Source organism: Porites lutea, chromosome 7 (assembly GCF_958299795.1).
Source record: "Porites lutea chromosome 7, jaPorLute2.1, whole genome shotgun sequence".
Lineage (NCBI taxonomy): Eukaryota > Metazoa > Cnidaria > Anthozoa > Scleractinia > Poritidae > Porites > Porites lutea.
This window is the reverse complement of record NC_133207.1, coordinates 5,416,043-5,435,117: the sequence shown is the minus strand read 5'-3', so window position 1 is coordinate 5,435,117 and position 19,075 is coordinate 5,416,043. Positions and strand designations below refer to the sequence as shown.

At 40.1% G+C, this 19,075-nt stretch overlaps 1 long non-coding RNA gene across 1 annotated transcript in view; it reads right to left on the bottom strand.

Annotated features, from left to right (window-relative positions):
* LOC140943945 (uncharacterized) overlaps positions 1–9,584 on the bottom strand; it is a 21,648-nt gene extending 12,064 nt beyond the window's left edge. Inside the window, exon 1 of the long non-coding RNA XR_012166653.1 lies at positions 9,452–9,584. This is a non-coding gene — a long non-coding RNA (uncharacterized lncRNA). The remainder of the gene's footprint in view (positions 1–9,451) is intronic.
* Between the last annotated feature and the right edge of the window lie 9,491 nt (positions 9,585–19,075).

The following is a 19,075-nucleotide window of genomic DNA, read 5'->3' as shown; positions in this document are numbered from 1 at the left end:
AAGCTTTGAATTATAACCCTACTAAAAACCGGTAATATTTTTACGTCTTTAAAATGGTAATTTGTGGCCCTGTTAACAGATTTCCATTATAGCATAGACTTGATCACCATCTGGCAAGTATTTAACTGAATCGATATTTGCAAGGTTTGCATGCGATACATATAGACGAAACAATATGAGCATTCACATCAGCCACATCACTAAAATAACTCCTGTTTGGGTAAAATTCCAACCCGCTGCGAAGCGACAAAACCTTCCAACAACGAAATTGGACGAATGAGACATAAAGATGGGTTTGAATAGCGACGGTAACGTCTGCATGGACAAATTACATCTCACTAATTAAAAACAGATGGCTTCCTCCTCACTCACTCTGGGGGCTTTTTTAAAAAAAACATTGCGATAAATGTACTGATCCCCCGGGAGGAGGGGTTGGGGGTACTTGGGTTAATTATTGCTGGGTATGTGCCGCTGGCCTCTCAGAGCCCCTACCCCATTATAGTATATTCTGTGGCCTATTGTAGACCCCATTGTAGTCACTTTTGGGCAAATGTAATTTTCGCGATCTCAACTTAGTCACTCTCTATTTATGCAATCCTTTAAATAGGTCATCATATTTTTTTTTTTTTTTACTTGAATGAAGAACACTTTACTTTTCACCTACAGTACAAAAACTCTGGTATCACGGTTTGCTAACCGTATCTTACCTCAAAAATCCGAAAATGTGCGACCCTAGTAATTCTATTAAGTAACCTTCCGGGAACTTAGTAGCTATCATGTGGCAAATTGAAAACCGCAATAAATTATTTTCGTGTGTGGTTTCCTGATCTTCTTCAAGCAAGTAAGCCATGCCACCCTGATTTCCGTTGTACTGTCATTGCATACTCTGTTGACTGGTCGCATATCCAGCCTCCAGAAACTTATTTTTAGAAATAAATAACCTACTAGTATCGTATCTATTCTGATTCATGCAGCTGCAGATTAGTTGAGGGAAATTGCCTTGAGACGCGGTAACCTGTTCCGGAGTCGCACATGTCACAGTCTTATCTGGTAGATTTTTATTGTAAACTATCAGTTTATTTCCCTGTTCATTATAAAATATTCCATTGATTTTTAAATTTAAGGAAAGATTAGATCTGTAATAAATTAAGTACTGGAAATTCTAAAATTGGATTCTTCCCACTTCTTTGTGATGTGATTTAAGATTAAGGCCATTAAGTTTTTAACGATCTGCACGTTGGAGCAACAAAGTTCAAAGGAATACCACCGATCGCGTATGACATCAGTTAACGTATTGCTTAATGAAAACAAAGCTTTGGCAAATTTAACTCCCGCAATTCGGACAAATCGTCTTTTAAATAATGGAGCTTCCATAGGTGATCCGTCTAACTATAATGTAGTCAAATATATACAGCTTACAACGTTCGCACTTTTCATTATAAACTTGCAAATGAAATGCCATTATGACGTAAAATGGTTCAAGCTATAAAAGGAAAATAACTTTTCCAACATCACTCTACTAACGATAGAACCTTTTAACGCAAAAAAATAAACTCAATCTGAGAAAAAAACAAACAAACAAATAAACAAACAAACAAGCAAAAACAAATAAAACAAAACAAAAGCATCTTGACCATATACCTTGTCAGCTTATTGGGGATGGCGCCGATCCTGTTTCTCAATTTTTTGGCTCAATTATTATTTTAGCCACTTCGATGGTGATGAAAGAATTGTTGTTAGAATTGCCCAAGAAATGTGAACACCTAGCCTGTTCCAGGCTCATAGATGGTGGTGGAAAGTCGTTCAGTAATAAGAAATGTAAAAAACGCGCGGGGGCTGGGGATCCCGCCGCCACCGCACCCTTTCCCAAGTCGTGCGCGTCTTATTTTCGCTTTGCTCGTTTTAATACGTTCCTACGATACTATCTGAGAGCCTGGCACAGGCTAGTGAACACCCGCCTACGAACGCAGATCGAGACGTATTTCCGGCTGTTGCTTTTCGAGTGGACAGAGAAAGCGACGGAAATACATCTGCGTTTGCACGAGTTTAGGTGAATACTGTTGGCTGATGATAGTTTGTTATCATAGGCTAACCGCCAAAAGAAAAAAAAAAGGAAAGCCAGGATTGTTTTTGTCAGAGGCGCTACGCTAATTGAAACCCAAGGCGCTCTGCCTTTGCAAATATATTTACGTTTCTCTAACTTTTATTGTCTTTTGTAAAACCACATCCCGTAACCTGCATAACTGGCACTTTAAGAGCCAAGAAAGGCGAACACGGCACTCCGCGCGAATCGAACCATAAAGAAACACATAAACTCAGTGTTCAACCATGCAAGGTATTCCGAGGTAATCCAAGAATGGATTCCACTTTCCGGATTCCGGGTACTGGATTAAGGATTCCTTGTCAGGGGAACTTAGATTTCGGCGGCTTGGCGGCCCAAGCTAAATTGATCTATCTACAAAAATACTTCGGCTTCTGGTGCAGTATGTCTTAAAAGGGCAAAAACCAAAACAACCCGTGGGGTACTCCTGAGAATTCTTGGCGATCTTAGAAATTATGTCATCATTATTTAGATAAGAACAGCAACAACAGAAGATTTCTTTCTCTGTTTGCGGAAACAGAGAGCCTGTTCACGGGCTAATCCATTCCGATTCCGTATATTTCTCTTTCTTTCTTCATTTGGAATGAAATGATAAATCAGCGTTCATCAAGATCCATCTCATTAGGGACCGGTCATTATTTATCACCTGTGGGGGGGGGGGGGGGGGGTCGGAGGATTTTGGGGGGGATCACTTGATTTTAGGAGAACAGAGGGGGGGATCAGTCGTATTTGAGAGCCCAAAAGGGAGGGGGATCACTGAAAATTTTGGAAGGATTCAGAGGGGGGACCACTCAAATTTGCTTGAACAATGCCAGTTTGAAAGCCGTACAACATAAATGTGCCCATTCTGCTGGGAGATGATGGCATTTGCAATCTCAATTTGTTCTATTAACACAACTTTATTTAAAAACGGAAGTCTGTCACACTGGCGAATGTGTGCATTTCAATTTATATCGAGAAAGCTTTGTTTTAACGCTTTATATTTTTCCTTTTATAACGTGCTCATGACTTAGCTAATATTCATCTTTAAACATGACAGGTGAATTCTAAATTGTGAACTATATAAACTTCTGATAACTGAAACATTGTAAAAAGCGTGTTTGTTTAAACATAAACCATTTATCGCCTCTCCAGGAATGGGCGTCCCGTGTCAGCTCTATACTAAATTCGATTCAACTACTTCATCTGCCTCATCTTGAGCCTCATCATCCCATTCAACAACTTCATTTGCCTCTTGAGCCTCGTCATCCGATTCAACAGCAACATTTAGTCCCCTTCGGCAGGTTGACCCTGGACTTTGTGCCCTTAAAATGGCCGCTACTTGCTCTAGATTTTTTTGCTAGAGTCGTGCTAAAAATACCCTTTTCTAGTAGCCATAGCAAAGGGTCTAGATGCAAACGCCTTGTTAGTTTCTTAGCAAAGTCAGCATTGATGCTATCTACAGGAGTAACTCTATCATTCTCTTCGATTGAACCGAAAATTTGCCCCGCGACCTCGATTGAGGTCAAGTTTCCGATCCTAGCCCTTCCATATGGCCGAATTGTCGCTAAATATGACCTGCTGATAGGGACTTGGCGGACTGCTACTTGGCACTCTAAAAAAAGTAACTTTGCAGTTTCAAGCACTGATTGCAGTTTCAAGCACTTTGCAGTTTTAAGCAAGATTGCTTGTATGTCAACTGAATTCAGATGTCTGGATCCAGACTAGAAAAAGACACGGATCAAGAGACACTTTTAAAAAAAGACTGCGCGATAACGGCTTTATTATGCTGTAAGTACATCATAGTTAGAAATACTACCTGTATATGAACGTTTAAAACACTAAATATACACTTCGAAAGGTGAATATGGGTACAAAGACATGGGGGGGGGGAGGGATCACGAAAGTTATATATAGTTATGAGGGGGGATCACTTCAATAAAATAACATTTAAAGGGGGGATCGGCTAAATTTCATCGTGTTTAGCTCAAAATCCTCCGACCCCCCCCCCCCCCCCCCCCAGGTGATAAATAATGACCGGTCCCTTATGGCTCTTGCGTTCATACACTCCCGTAGTTCCCTCGAAAACCATACCCGATTCCAGGCCAAAATGGGCAAAGACTATACCCGTTTTCAGACCAAAACGGCACAAAAACCATACCTTTTGGAGCGGCACATAACTATATGATTTACGAAAGGAAGTGTCCTCACCCCCACACCCCTCCCCCCGGGGAAAATACAAGTTTGCACGAGCAGCACACTGTTTTTTACATTTCCTCCACGTCGCTGCACGTCACCGCAAAGAAGCCAGTAATCGGTCCTTGACAACAGGAATCCAACTTCCTACAAAACCTCACGTTTTAAGGATGACGTAAGCAAAAAAAACCATTATTTTTTTCTTATTTTGAGACTTGGATAAGGCCTTTGGAATTTAACTCCAAAAAAATTCGCCGTCCTTTGACAAGTTGAAAGAACCCTCAGGTTGAAGATTGGCGATGAAGTTTGAAACAGAGCGAATTCACTTTCTAGAAGTGCGACTTTTTAAGCTGTAATCGCAGTCGTGGTTGCTTAAGCCCCCTACTTCATTGCAGCTACTTCTCTAACAATTTTTCGACAGCTGTTGAATGTAATAATAAAGTAGCCTATTCTTACTTGTAGTTAGTCTACATATTATATTGCCTATGTGTAGACGTCTCCTATTTCCTTTGTTGCGCGCGTGAGACGTGCGTCTGCGCGCAGGCGACATACTGACGCGCCAGTTAGTCCGTTGTAGTCTTTGTTTGAGCAAAGGTTATTATGCTTAACTTTTAAAGTTACATTTCGTTAAGCTAAAAAAGGGTTAAACAGTTAACGGTTAACATTGAATACATAATTAGATTTAGATTAATATAAAGAGTAACGCTTTGTATTTAAAATAGCGCCTATTGATAAAACAAAGCTCTTCTTAAATTGCTGGGTATTGACCCGACCTTTAAGGGAGAGAAAGACACAGAGGGTGGCAGGGCCTCCTGAAGATCTTGAATAGCGCGAAGATAAGTATTTGCGCTCATTCCCTCGCTGTAGAAAACTTAGACCGTTGTTTATTCACTGACGCAGCCGTAAATTGTTTTCGGTAAACTATTGATCTAAAAACGTACCTATATCTGATTGTTGGCATTCCTCTTTACACCACTAAATCACGCGAAGGCACTTGTTGGTTCCCTGTATCCTAACCTTGATATGCTCATTGAAACTATTATTGCTTTGTGAGGAAACCCCTAACATTTTTGAAGAGGAAACTTGCGTGATCCCGATCCTGTTTCTCAATTTTTAGCTCAATTATTATTTTAGCCACTTCGATGGTGATGAAAGAATTGTTGTTAGAATTGCCCAAGAAATGTGAACACCCGCCTACGAACGCAGATCGAGACGTATTTCTGGCTGTTGCTTTTCGAGTGGACAGAGAAAGCGACGGAAATACATCTGCGTTTGCACGAGTTTAGGTGAATACTGGTGGCTGATGATAGTTTGTTATCATAGGCTAACCGCCAAAAGAAAAAAAAAAAGGAAAGCCAGGATTGTTTTCGTCAGAGGCGCTACGCTAACTGAAATCCAAGCCGCTCTGCCTTTGCACATATATTTACGTTTCTCTAACTTTTATTGTCTTTTGTAAAACCACATCCCGTAACCTACATAACTGGCACTTTAAGAGCCAAGAAAGGCGAACACGGCACTCCGCGCGAATCGAACCCAAAAAGAAACACATGAACCCCGAGTTCAACCATGCAAGGTATTCCGAGGTAATCCAAGAATGGATTCCACTTTCCGGATTCCGGGTACTGGATTCAGGATTCCTTGTCAGGGGAACTTGGATTTCGGCGGCTTGGCGACCCAAGCTAAATTGATGTAGCTACAAAAATACTTCGGCTTCTAGTGCAGTATGCCTTAAAAGGGCAAGAACCAAAACAACCCGTGGGAACTCCTGGGAATTCATGGTGATCTAAAAAATTATGTCATCATTATTTAGATTAGAACAGCGACAAAAGAAGATTTCTTTCTCTGTTTGCGGAAACAGAGAGCCTTTTCACGGTTTAATCCATTTCGATTCCGTATGTTTCTCTTTCTTTCTTCATTTGGAATGAAATGATAAATCAGCGTTCATCAAGGGCCATCCCATTATGGCTCTTGCGTTCATACACTCCCGTAGTTCCCTCGAAAACCATACCCGATTCCAGGCCAAAATGGGCGAAGACTATAACCTTTTTCAGACCAAAACGGCACAAAAACCTTACCTTTTGGAGCGGCACATAACTATATGATATATTTTTTATTATTTTTGAGCTTAAAAACAATGAAAATATTCCAGGAAGCAAATGAGACGACTTTCCGCGTATGTTGTAAATGAATTCACCGCTTGTTACCAATTAAAAAACTGTTTGACAACCTCCTGAAAAAAATCTATTTCATTCTTACATTCTTCGAATAAACGCCGCCCTCGATCAAACGCCGCAGGAAGAAAAATTACCAATAAATGCCTCCCTAGAATAAACGCCGCACGTAATAAGAAGAATGCGGTGTTTACTTGAGGATAATAAGAAAAACCTCGGTACAACTTGGTAATTTACACCATCCAGACATTTACAATTCTATCTCAGCAAAAAAAGGGAGATATTGGAACCATTATATTACGTAATATTTACAAACTATTTACAATAACTATTGTCAGTGATTAAAAAAAAAGTGATTTCGAAATAAACGCCGCCCTCGAACTGGCGTCGCCCTTGAATAAACGCCGCATTGGAAAAATTTAATAAACGCCGCGGCGTTTAATCTAACAAATACGGTACTTTAACCTGTGGAGTAGTGTCGTCGGCAAAGTTTTCTATGTTAGAAACTTCATTGTCCCTAATTAATAGCCAGATGCTGACTGGAAAGCAAAACATAAGCTAAGGCCCACTAACACTACCGTTTATAAACAATAAATGAAAAGGAAGGATAAACCCTAGCGTAAACCAAACATGCGCCATTTTTTTTATCCTGTCCAAGATTGTGGGGGTGTTTTAAAAGTTCTCTGTCATTCCGTTCTAAAACTGGAGGAGGAATTCCGGAGTAGCCGCCCGGTTGAGTTATTAAATAACCACGTACGTAAGTGAACCCCGGGAAGTGAACATGTGAGCGGCTAGAATAGACGACCGTTTTGACAGTCTTAAAAGACACACTATCCGTATTTAATTTTTGTGGTATTTCTTAATTGCAGGGTTGCTATCGGTCAAGGGAAAAGTCAGGGAATTTTTTAAAAAGTCAGGGAAAATTATTGATGTTGTCAAAGTCAGTGAAAAGTCAGGGAATTCTGTTTTCCGGTTTATAGTTCATAAGTCTTCTTCCAGACTTTGAAATGCATTTTCTTTCGGAAAAGATGAAAAACGTGCTGCAAAGGAAGCAAAACGATTAATTTGACACTCGACGCCTGACACATGTAGCAGTTGAGGTCAGTGGTTTTCGTTGTCGCGGAAAGAGGTTGAAAATGAAGAGAAAAATATCGATGGCCTGCAAAAAAAGCTGAAGCAAATGTAAGCATTGATTGTTTCTCATTGATACAAGGTCAGTGAAAACTGTTTAAAAGTCAGTGAAAAGTCAGGGGAAAGCGAGGGAATTTTTAACTTCCTGATGAGTGGTAGCACTATTTTAAAACGGTTGTGTGACGGCTGTCTAGTTCTTTATTTTGTTAATTTTGTCAATGACTCTGTCTTATACGTTGTGAATGTTAACGTTAGCGAGAAATTACTTGACGTGAATGACAAAAAAAAAAACAACAACAATCAACATCAATCATTCTTGTCTCAAAAATGTACCTCCCAAGCAGGAATTTACATCAAACTTTAATAATGATAAAAAAGAAATTTGGAAAACTTTAGTTTAGGGTAACAAGCTTACAAATACCACAATTTCAGTCCGCTTTAATGTTCTTTAAGAGCTTTTAAGTTTCTCCATCCGCGCGTTCTTTTGCATTTCGGAGCGCTTATTTTTATTAATGTTTCACTCAATTAGTTGTAAATAGTTTGTGTCCATACTGAGTTTGTCTATCTTCTACGTTATTTTTATTTCTGTAGTTTCTTTTTTTCTTTGGTCTTGGCCAACCGGAAATCATCGTTGACTTAACAAAATATTTTTGATTCTTCCACGTATCTCTGACTTAAGTGTGCTCTTTCAGAAGTCTTCCGCACTGATATCTACCATACACGAGCAATACTAGTATTAAGAAAGGAACAACTTCCGGGGGAAGGAACAAGTTTTCCAGTTCGCATTTAAGAGCCTTGTCGAACTATTTCATCTGCAACTGGATTCCACTTGCACCAATGTCAATGACCGGAGCAAATCGCGTGAAGTTTTCCTTTAATTCTGTATTTATTTTTTTGCCAACGCTTTTTTCAAATGCGATTCTTAAGACACAAGACGTACCCCAGCACGACAAGCATTGATCCAAAAGTCATTGGTGGTCATTGGCGGTCGTTTTCTAACGGTGCGCGAGTTACTTTTCCTATTGTCCTCGATCCGCCTGAGACAGTCCTTGAATTATGCAGAAACGAATTGAATTTGATATGACGCAAAATGTAGTGCAGGACACTATTGTGTTCTCTGACGGACGAGTGTCCGACAATGATTTCTACTTTGACTATCGAACTACGCAAAGGTTAATTTAGCCGTTTGCAAGGCAAGCCACTAACTTTAACCTCGCTCTTCAAAGCTATTGCGCGCTTGGGCTTGGGAATCGAAAACGCCATCTCCCTAGAGGCGAGTAGTACTGATTGTAACCCCAGATCAACTGAAATTAAACGCTTTTTTCAGGTTTATAACGAAATCTTATGACTGCGTGCATACTATTGCGTGGCAGTTGCAAACAAACAAGCTTTCATCCAAGATAAAAAAAGTAAAGAACTCGTTACATTATTCTGCTTCCACCCCTTTTACCCTACTTAATAATATAATTCAGTTATCAAAGAACAAATTTAATGACCAAACGATGACGAAATTAAGCCATTCGCCATCTATTTTGCCTGTTAAGCTGTAGTCAAATGTATCCGTGGCTCTTGTGCTCGTACAGCTGGCAGATATACACTATGTATAGTAATTAGATTTTAAAAGGTGCATGAACTAGAGAGGGCAAGAAGGAAAACCTTTGAGCACATCAAAGCCTCCAACTGCTTAGTTGCTATTCGTTTGAAGTATTCAAATTTTGGTACTTACAAAAAAGGGAAATGCAATGTATTAATAAAAGTATCTCTGCAACTGACTTCACGTTTCTCAGTTCCATTGTACCGAATCTTCTCCAACGTGTTCCCAACTGGCGTTGATTCATAGAATGCTTAATACTTTAAAATAAGTTTCACTTACAGTTTGAAGTGCGTAACACAATGATAATTCTTCGATCCTTAAAACTTCCAGCTATTGAAACATCCACACTTCACAGTGCCACTTCGAATCTGACTGGGGGAAGAGATCAGAAAAGGACACTAGTCAGTCAGTTGAAATGCAGCATTTCTGTCTGTCGGATTTAACGTCACCAATGACCCTGCTTAGCATTCATCTGTGAAAGTAATATCTTAAATGACGAGGAAATAGAGGATCGATGTCTATTTATATACGTGCCACTTTCCTCGACTTATCTGTACTGAGTTTAACTGAGCTTTGCCGATTATCACTTATCAAAGCAGGATGAACATTCATCGTTTAAACCTTTTCGTGTGTGGTCAAATTGCGGTAATAGGAAGTTTAAGATACTGAACGGGATGGCAATAAAAATATTTCTTATGGTCTGTACTGTCGCAATTTGTAATAATCATTGCACTTTGTAATACCTGTCGCAATTTGTAATAAATTCATCGCACTTTGTAATACCTGTCGGGGGAGGGGCATACTCCCTCATATGGCCAATCTGGACAGAGCATTGTCCGTGTACAAAATCTAGACACACTAGACACAAAGGGAGAGAACGGAGGAGAAAGGAGTATCATTCCATCTTAAAAAAATTTCTTTCTTTGGGGCCCTCTAAGGCAAATACCGTGGGGATAGTAAAAAATTCTCCTTCCCCGCGTACACCACGTAAGACCTTGCAATTCTTCCGAGAGTGCTCAGGAGTACTTTTTACCACAAAATGGAAAGGATAATAAACCAAATCATCTATTACTACTTGAGTTACGCTATCTAAGGACAAAGACACAAAACCAACAAGGCAAAAAATGATACCCTATTTAAGTTCGAGATCTTCAGAGGTACTTACCTACCTAGTCCATATATGGGATTCCCCCCCCCCCCCCCCCCTTAAGACTTCACGTGTCACGAGGCAAGCAAACTGAACATGGATTTGGACGACGAATGCCGGGTTATTCACGAATTTTCTGTTGTTAAATGTTGCTTTTGTTATTTAATTATTTTGAATTCAAATATATGAAATGATTCATATCCTCAGTTTTGGTGACATGTCGCAGGAAGTTTCATGTCTTTCATAAAAAAAGCGATTCTCGTTGGTCACGTGATTAATCAAGGCAGGAAAATTTATAACGGAAGACATGCATGTTTGACCAAAGAAAATAATTCGTTTATAACAAAGTGTGATGGAATTATTACAAATTGCGACAGCTTAGTTTATTACGAAATGCGATGGACAGTTATTACAAATTGCGACAGCTTTTTTATTACAAAGTGCGGCACGGTTTATTTCAAATTGTGACAGGTATTACAAAGTGCGATGATTATTACAAATTGCGACAGTACATGGTCGCGTTTTCTTTAACATTATCGCGATTTTCCCCAACAACTTAACCACTCGCTAGCCTGTGTACCGCCCCTCCCGGCCGGCCGCGTGCTTAGGTTTTGCGTGTAGTAACTTTGCAAAGAAAAATAAGAGACTGCTCTCAGTCTAAAAAGTGGTACAAAACTTGTGCCCCAGAAAAAAAAAAATCATGCAGACATTGGTCTTATGAAAAAAATTCATGCATTGAAAAATTTTCACCCGCTCTCCGTTTATTTCTAATGGTCCGTCCCTTAGGTCCGGTTCAGACGCCGCTCCAGGCATGTGCAGAACCTAACCACAAGTAGCCCAAGCTCGAAATATGAGTTATTTTCGAAATATGAGTTATTTTCGAGTGGCAAAACAAAGCGAGTGAGTAAAAGATTGTTTTTGCCACGAGAAAATAAAATTCACATCTTCAAGCCGCCGAGTAATGTTCTTTTTATTATATAGACAAAAAGACATCGATAAAATAATAGAGGGAAATGACCGAAATTACGTCATCGATAAACTCACTAGTGAGATTATGGAAAATAAACCACTCGGGTCCCGGATGTAGTTTTTATGAATTTTACGAGTGGTATATTTTTCAGTAAAACACTCGTGTCTATATAATAAATGAAGTAAAATAATGACCGGGAATTACATAATATGACGTGGTATGGTGTGGCTACTTAAAAAGACAAGATAACAAAAAAATAAAAGATACACTATAATTCTTTCAGAAAAGCAGGTGAAGCCCACCTTATCCATAAAGCTAAGTCAATTGAACCTCTGGGCATCAATAAACGTGATGAACTGTAATTATATATAGTATATCTTCTATTTTTTTGTTATGTTGTCTTTTTAAGAAGCCATACCTTGTATAATTTCCGGTCATTATTTTACTTCATATATATTTCTGTAAATTCGTGATATCTCAATAAACCTGATGAAGACTGGTATTGGCCAGTCCAAATATCGCAACTTAACTCTATTCCACGTTGTTTGATCAGTCCCTGCAAAAGTCTTCTTGACTGTACCGTTTTCAACAGTTATGTAATGTTAGCAATGTTGCGTAACATTCGAAATATAAGGATTTGTAAGGGGAAAAAACATATCGTTTCCATAACATACGAACATGAAAGGATTTCAATAACAAAAAAAGAACAGCTAACCTTACATAAAATGTGTGTTACGTTTCTCCTGTGTGGTCCATGGGCCGATTTTTGGCCGTTTTATGGGTTGTACTGTAAACGGTTTTCTCTCTCTTTATATAAGAGGGAAAACCATGGACCACACAGGAGGTAGGTAGGTTACTGAAACGATAGGTTTTTCTCCTATACAAATCCTTATATTTCGAATGTTATGAAACAATGCCGATGTTCGCCGATGCTTTAAGTACGGCAAAAGAGCGGCGTCTTAATCAATTTGGCACGGCAGTTTTAGTGAGTTTGGTGCGACAAAGGCGTTAAGTTCGACAGAGACTGTCGAACGTTAATCGAACTTAACGTAGGCTCGACACGCGGTGCGCCTTCTGAATCAGACGTCGGTAAATAAATCCCGTCTTTAAGGCTTTTTGCTTAATAGCATTGTTCGTCTCTCTTTGTCAGACAATGTGTGTTTATATGGGTAATCTTAGCAGCACTGGCAGGACGCTTAATAAGTGTCATTTATCTGTGCCCGGCACGCTGGTTTGAAAACAAATCTTCGTGAGGAGCCCAAACGTGCTCTACTACACTACCTGCACAAAATTAACTTCAGTAAGATGAAAAAAAAAGAAACAAACAAAAACAACGTCTGTTTTACAAAGATGCCGAGTTACAGGTGTATAATTAGGAAAAAGGAAAAGTGTTCACTTACATTGGAACTGCACTTGTGAAAATCTAACTTCCTTGAGGCAGGTGTAAGTTTTGTCGCAGAACAACATCACTCGTTACGCGCTCATTATAGTTCAGGTATAACTGCGCATTGTTTTATATATTATTAAAAAAAACCTGTCAGATTTGACAGGTTTCTGACAGGTTTTCCTACCTTTTTTGCGTGTAGGTAGGCTATGAATGTGGTTTGATATCCATTTTGCAGACGCGATTTAACAAGGTGATGATACTCGCCTTTTTATTATTATTTTTATTATTCAAAAAGAAGAAGAAGAAGAAGAAGAAGAAGAAGAAGAAGAAGAAGAAGAAGAAGAAGAAGAAGAAGAAGAAGAAGAAGAAGAAGAAGAAAAGAAAATCAAAATTGCATTAAGTCTGGGCTTTCCCAATTCCTATTTCTACAACAAAAGATGTAATATGTTGCTCCAGTGGCTATATTGATCGTTTTCTTGATTATATAAAGTTGCTGCTTTTTGTCAATTGCAATGTCATTCATCATGTCTAAGAACGTGGAGCATTCATCGGAGAAAACACCAAGAGAGCTCGTGGAGAGATTTGAAAATTTCACACATCTGTTATTTCTACTCATTTGATCAAGTTCAGATATTTTTCTTTTTTACGCACTGCATTGTTATTAAGGTTAGACTCGAAACCAACTGTTAATTCTTGAACATTTTGGCATTTGGACTGGATTAGGAAAAGAAGATCTGGGCGATAATTTTCACCAGTTATTATTGAGGGATTCAGAAAACAATTAACACCGGCATAGAGTGAAGAGTGAACGTTATTAAATTACAGGTTGAAGTGACTTGGCAATGAAGTTAGTGAATGAGTCGTGTCTCCAGGTAAAGCGATCAAGGTATTGTTGACAACCAGCGACAACATGAAGGAGCGATTCAGGATTAAGGCAAAAGGAGCAATCTGGACTTTGTGATAATCCCCAATAATAAAAATCTTATAAAAAGCTGCACACAAAACTTCAGCAAAGAATTCATAAAAAGAAAACGTCAATATAAATACAAAATTCCGGCAAAATTCTTCGTAATTCAAAATTCTAAGAAATCACATGGAGTTATAAAAAATCAAGTCAAAAGTCTCAGTGGATGACATAAACGTCAATGCGCTGATTCAAATAATACCGGATACGTTTCTGATCCATGAGGCGAGATATAAATCTATTGCTGTTCATTTTCCGTATCAATTTCCCGATAAGAAGACGTAAACATTTAAAAGAAAGGAAACACATCAACAGTCCTAATAAATGGTCCCTTTAACAATTTCGACGTCAATATTAACATTCTTAATTTCACATGGCACTCTTCTTGTCCTAAAGCCTCCAAGACAAAACAACGCAGATCTCAAATGAATGAGGTTCTGGGTCTGATCCATGAGATGGTTTTGGCATACTGCTCCCCTTTTCTGATGGCAATCAGCTGTGCTAAACGGCTATGATACATCAAGTACTCCTTCAGTCCCATTCCGCCAGTTGTGGTGAAGACCAAAGGTGTAAATGTTCCATGCTCGATTTCAAGAACTCTCCTTAAGTAGAGACGCTTTTCCTCGTTCTCATGGATACGATAAATTTGTTGTGGTTTTAGGTCCCTATACGATACAGCATTAGGGCGACAGACCCTCACATCGAAGAATGCTCCCAGAACCCACGTGCGTGGATATCTAACCTCGCATCCTGAGTTTTATTAGATCCTCTGTTCAAAATGTTCGCCGGAGATGTCTTGGAGGACTGGCTCGATCTCGACATCGCTGCACACCACACTCAGAAATTCAGCTTCGACATCTCCTAGCTCGTTGTAGCGTTTAGCAATAAAACCTCCTAGTTTGCAAATCATAGAGTGATCAACCGTTATGACCTCTCCACAAGCACATGTGGAGGGGATTTCTTCCACTGGTCAGTCGTAACGTAGTTTAACAGCATCACGGATCGAACTCCCTCTTATTCAGGTTAAAGCCCAAATCCTGGAGAGGAGGCACTGTAAGCCATGCTGATGATCCCTTTTCTGCCACCAGATCTTCTAGCTGCTCGCTAAGTCTTTCTTAGTGCCATCTCCTTAATACGCTCTGCCCTGTGTTCGAGTTCCTTTAATTTTTCACTTCTTACCTCCTGTTGTGCTACTTTTAATTTGCGAGGGAATCTTCTGGTAACTGATGTGACTGGGATACAATTTGTTCAAGAAGGGGCTTTGTTTGTTGACAGGCGAAGCATATTCGTGCCAGTTTCTTCAAGGGAAGGGTTTCCCACGAGCATATGAGATATTGCATTCTCTAAGGACTCTAATAAATTAGAGCCATTAGCTTGTGGTTGAGATAGGGCAAATTCAGCTAACTAAGCTATGTCATTGATCCAATTGGTCACCTTGTTGCTAACATATTCGTCTAAATACTCCCTTGAACCTATTGTTGCCCCAAGGTGTTTCTGCCCTTGTACTGTTCATTTTTAATGGACGTGTCTTTGAAAGCTTCCCTGACACTTCTTCCTTTAATGGTTTTGCTAAATAACAGAGGGCAATGAAATGCTTTCCCACGGAACTCAACTGGTGACATTTTTGGGGCAGGATATTACACGGGTAAGGCACACGACTTGTTTTCTTGCTGTTAGATAAATGGTAAGCCATAGACCGAATGCAAATATGGCGGATCTCGCGGTCGGCCCGGGTCTAGCTGCGCGAAAGCGAGGCTAGGGGGCCTCGAGAGTCTTGTTTTGACTGCGCGTCTTAGCGATTCAGTCGATCATTATGGTTTCCTTCGAGTTGTTAGGTGCTTAAGAGCCATCAAACAGGAGATTTAACTCCAGCAGAGACGCTAGTTGATTATCTTCGCTTTGCCAAGGTTCTTTACGAAGAAAGAAATGGATTCAAGCGATTCGGCGCGGCGAATGGAGGCACTTTACTACAGTTTACTATCAAGGAGTTAAAAGAACGAAAGTGTGCTCGCTCACGAAACTATTAGAATGAGTGAATAACTGAAAGATTCATGGTTCTGTTTCAAGTTTGCTTTGTCCGTTCTCTTGCCAAGGAAAGGTAAATATCCTCGAGAACGAGTGAATCCGCCGTCGCGACTTACCAATCTTTAGGCGCTGTCTGGGACACAACGACAGGCAACAAGGCCGAATGTTTTCACAGTCTTCACGATCCTGTGTTCAAGAGTTTGAGCAGTGCCATAAAAGAAGCAATTTTTGGGAAATTGCTGTTAGTTTATCTCGAAACCATTCGACAAGTTGCTAAAATAGATCACGCGCAAGGTCAAATACAATGCTTGAATACTTGCACGCTCTTTCTCTGCCAGAACCTTTTTCCTTCTTCTTACCTTCTTAGCGTGCAACGCTTCCTCTGTTAGTTTTTTTCAATGCACTTTAGTCAAGGACTGTTCTTGAAATATGTCGCTTTCTTCTGGTTCTTACACAGATTCACAGGTCACGCTTGTAAGATTACCAGGCGGTTGTTATTGTTGTTGTTATATTTTAATGCAGCTGTTTTCAGCGTGAAATCTAAAAGATCTTACAGTCCACAGCGGATGCTCCCGTTCTCGAGAATGTTTACCTCTTGTTGGATAAATAAAAAAACCTGGAAACATCTTGCAACAGCACCATCTGTTGTGAAAATCATTTCATTCAAATACTTTCGTGAGTCCTTAGCCTGAGTATCAGGCGTTTCTGGGGAAAAGGGGAAAGATGGAAGCGAAAAAGGGAGAGAGGTGAAGGAGAGAAACGCCTGACACAGATGCTTTTACCGGAGCCTTCCACCCCCACACAGCATGATTCGATACCATCCAATCAAAATCACTTCCGGTCATTGGGTTGTCAGCTTCACGTGTCAAAAAGCTCGCCTAAAATAAATCTCACTCAACGGTTTGGCCGAGCTCCGGTGCTTGTGTTGCTACGATTTCGTTTTTTTTTAAACCTCCAATGAGGAGTTTTTGAATACTTGTAATGTAAAACATTACAGGAATTATAACATGTCTTAAAAATTGTGTTAGTGTAAGATCGCCAACGCTCTCGTTCGTAAATAAATGTGCCCCAGAAAATTGTAAATTGCTTTTGTTTACAGAGTTACATCAGGCGCTTGTCTGGCAGCTAAAAAGCTGATGTTATCCCTCGTATCCTCGGGCGGTGGAAAGGAGCTGCAAGAATAAATAGGAAGGTGCGATGGTGAAACACCTATGCCTAGAAATTATCAAGCAGCAGCAAATTCCACTACTTCACGGAGAGCTCGTGAAAGCTGTTACAAGTTTTAAAAAAGTGAGAGCCTATAGCAAAGGTCAATCCCGTTGGCGAAATATGATGGCGCCCGCTTGAGCTTAAGACATTTCAAAAGTGAGAGAATTTTGGAAGAGGAAGCGAACGAATTCCAATCACGTACGCTATCGTAACCGCCACAAGCAAAGTCAAGCTTTTTAAAAGCATTGGTGCTGTCGGCTATCTCAATACATGGCTACCTCGCTCTATTTTCAGTTACAGTAACAATCCCCTTTTAACGGCAGGATGTTGTAAACCAGAACTTAGATATCTGAAACACTGATATCGTCGTCTTTGTCCCGGTCTTTTGAAACCAATACTCAGACATAGTTTCGGCAGAAGCTGGTATATGAGGCTTTTCCATACTCCGAGTACATCTTTCCTTTAAACTACGAGGCCTTGAAAACACAATTCTTGCTCGGATTTTATTTTTATTCCAGGAAAGAACTTGAGAGCGCCCTCTAGAGCCGTTTTGAATTCCTCTCTGCGTCCCCTCTGTCCATAAAAGTATCACATACCGGTAACATGAAATCAAAACATCTATGAACGTGATGAAAATTGCTTCTTGCCGATCGCTCTTGCGGTCGGTGACGTCAGGGGGTATTGTGTGTTATCCAATCACTGCCACATCCAGATTTTGGATGTGTCACACGGTTTGCTGAATGGTTTTGTGTCAGGCCTTCCTTTCTCTTCTCCCCCTCCCCCTCCCCCATCTAAAATCTCCTCTCCCCTAGCCCCTTAGGAAGGCCTGATACTCAGGCTAGTGAGTCCTCTCATCTAAAGCAAGTGAAGCGAGCACACTTTCGCTGTAAAGTGCTTCCCATCGCCGCGCCGAATCGCATGAATCCTTAACTTTCTTTGTGAAAAGATCTCGGGAAAGTAAAGGCTATTCCAGCTAGAGTAAAATCTTCTTTTTGGTGGCTCTCAGGTATGCAACAACTCGGAGCAAAACATATCGATCGACATAATCTCTAAGACGCGCAGTCAAAACAAAACTCTTGAGGCCTCACTAGCCTCGCTTTCGCGCAACTAGACCGGGGCCAGCCGAGAGGTCCGCCATATTTGCATTCGGTGTATTGTAACTGTTTATCCTGTATCCCGTATTTAGTGAGCTTACTCTGGAGGTGAATATGGGGAACAGAATCGTCAAACGCTTAGCAAAGATTGATAAAGATTGCACCAGTTGAATGACCAAGCTCCGAATTCTTTCTTATAAATCCCACTAGTCGTGTTACAGCGGCTTGCATAGAATAACCTTTACTGGTTCCCACAGAGGGGGGTAATTTGACTCTAGGCAGTTAACGAGTTGATTGTGGACAGCCTTCTTAAGAACGTTAGACACTAAGATAATAGGGATATGGGGCGATAATTATCCCCGCATATCGTCATGCTTGCCTGCCTTGAACAATAGTACCACCTTAGCTGTCTTCCAGTCACAAGAAACCCTTCCTGTGAGAAGAGACATACTGATGAGCCTTGTCAATGAAAGGGTTATTTCTGCTGCACCGTTAGACACAGTTCTGTGCGAATGACCTCAATGATTGAAGGCTCATCTCTTTAAATTCCATTATATTGGAACTCGTCTTTGCCTGTGTCGTCATCATCATAATCAACATCGTCGTTAGAGCGATTTTCGCATGACCTTGAAATAAAAACAGGCGAACAAAACAGAAACAACAAACGAACGGAAATAGAGCGATTTGATTGGTTTATCCAACGGATGCAAACATGCGTGGCTTTTGGTGGGTTATTATGGTCAAGCGAACGCTCGGGTGAAAAAATATCATGCCTGAGAACTTTCTGGAAATCAACCGATACTTCGCTTTGACGTCATGCTGCAACACGAATGGTCAATCAGCAATACCTTCTCCATATTAGGGTTTTCTTTGGCGGGAAAACGAAGAGTCCATGTTTTGGTCTTTTCATCCATTGGCCGATAAAACAAATAACAAACACTTACCGAAACCATTTTTCAAGGTCATACGAAAATCGCTCTATCATCAACTATATCCTCATCTTCTTCATTATTATCATTGATCATCTTCACCATTTATAATCATCATCATCATCATCACACTAATCACAATAAGTATCTTTTAGTATAAGTGTCGTGTTCGCCAGCT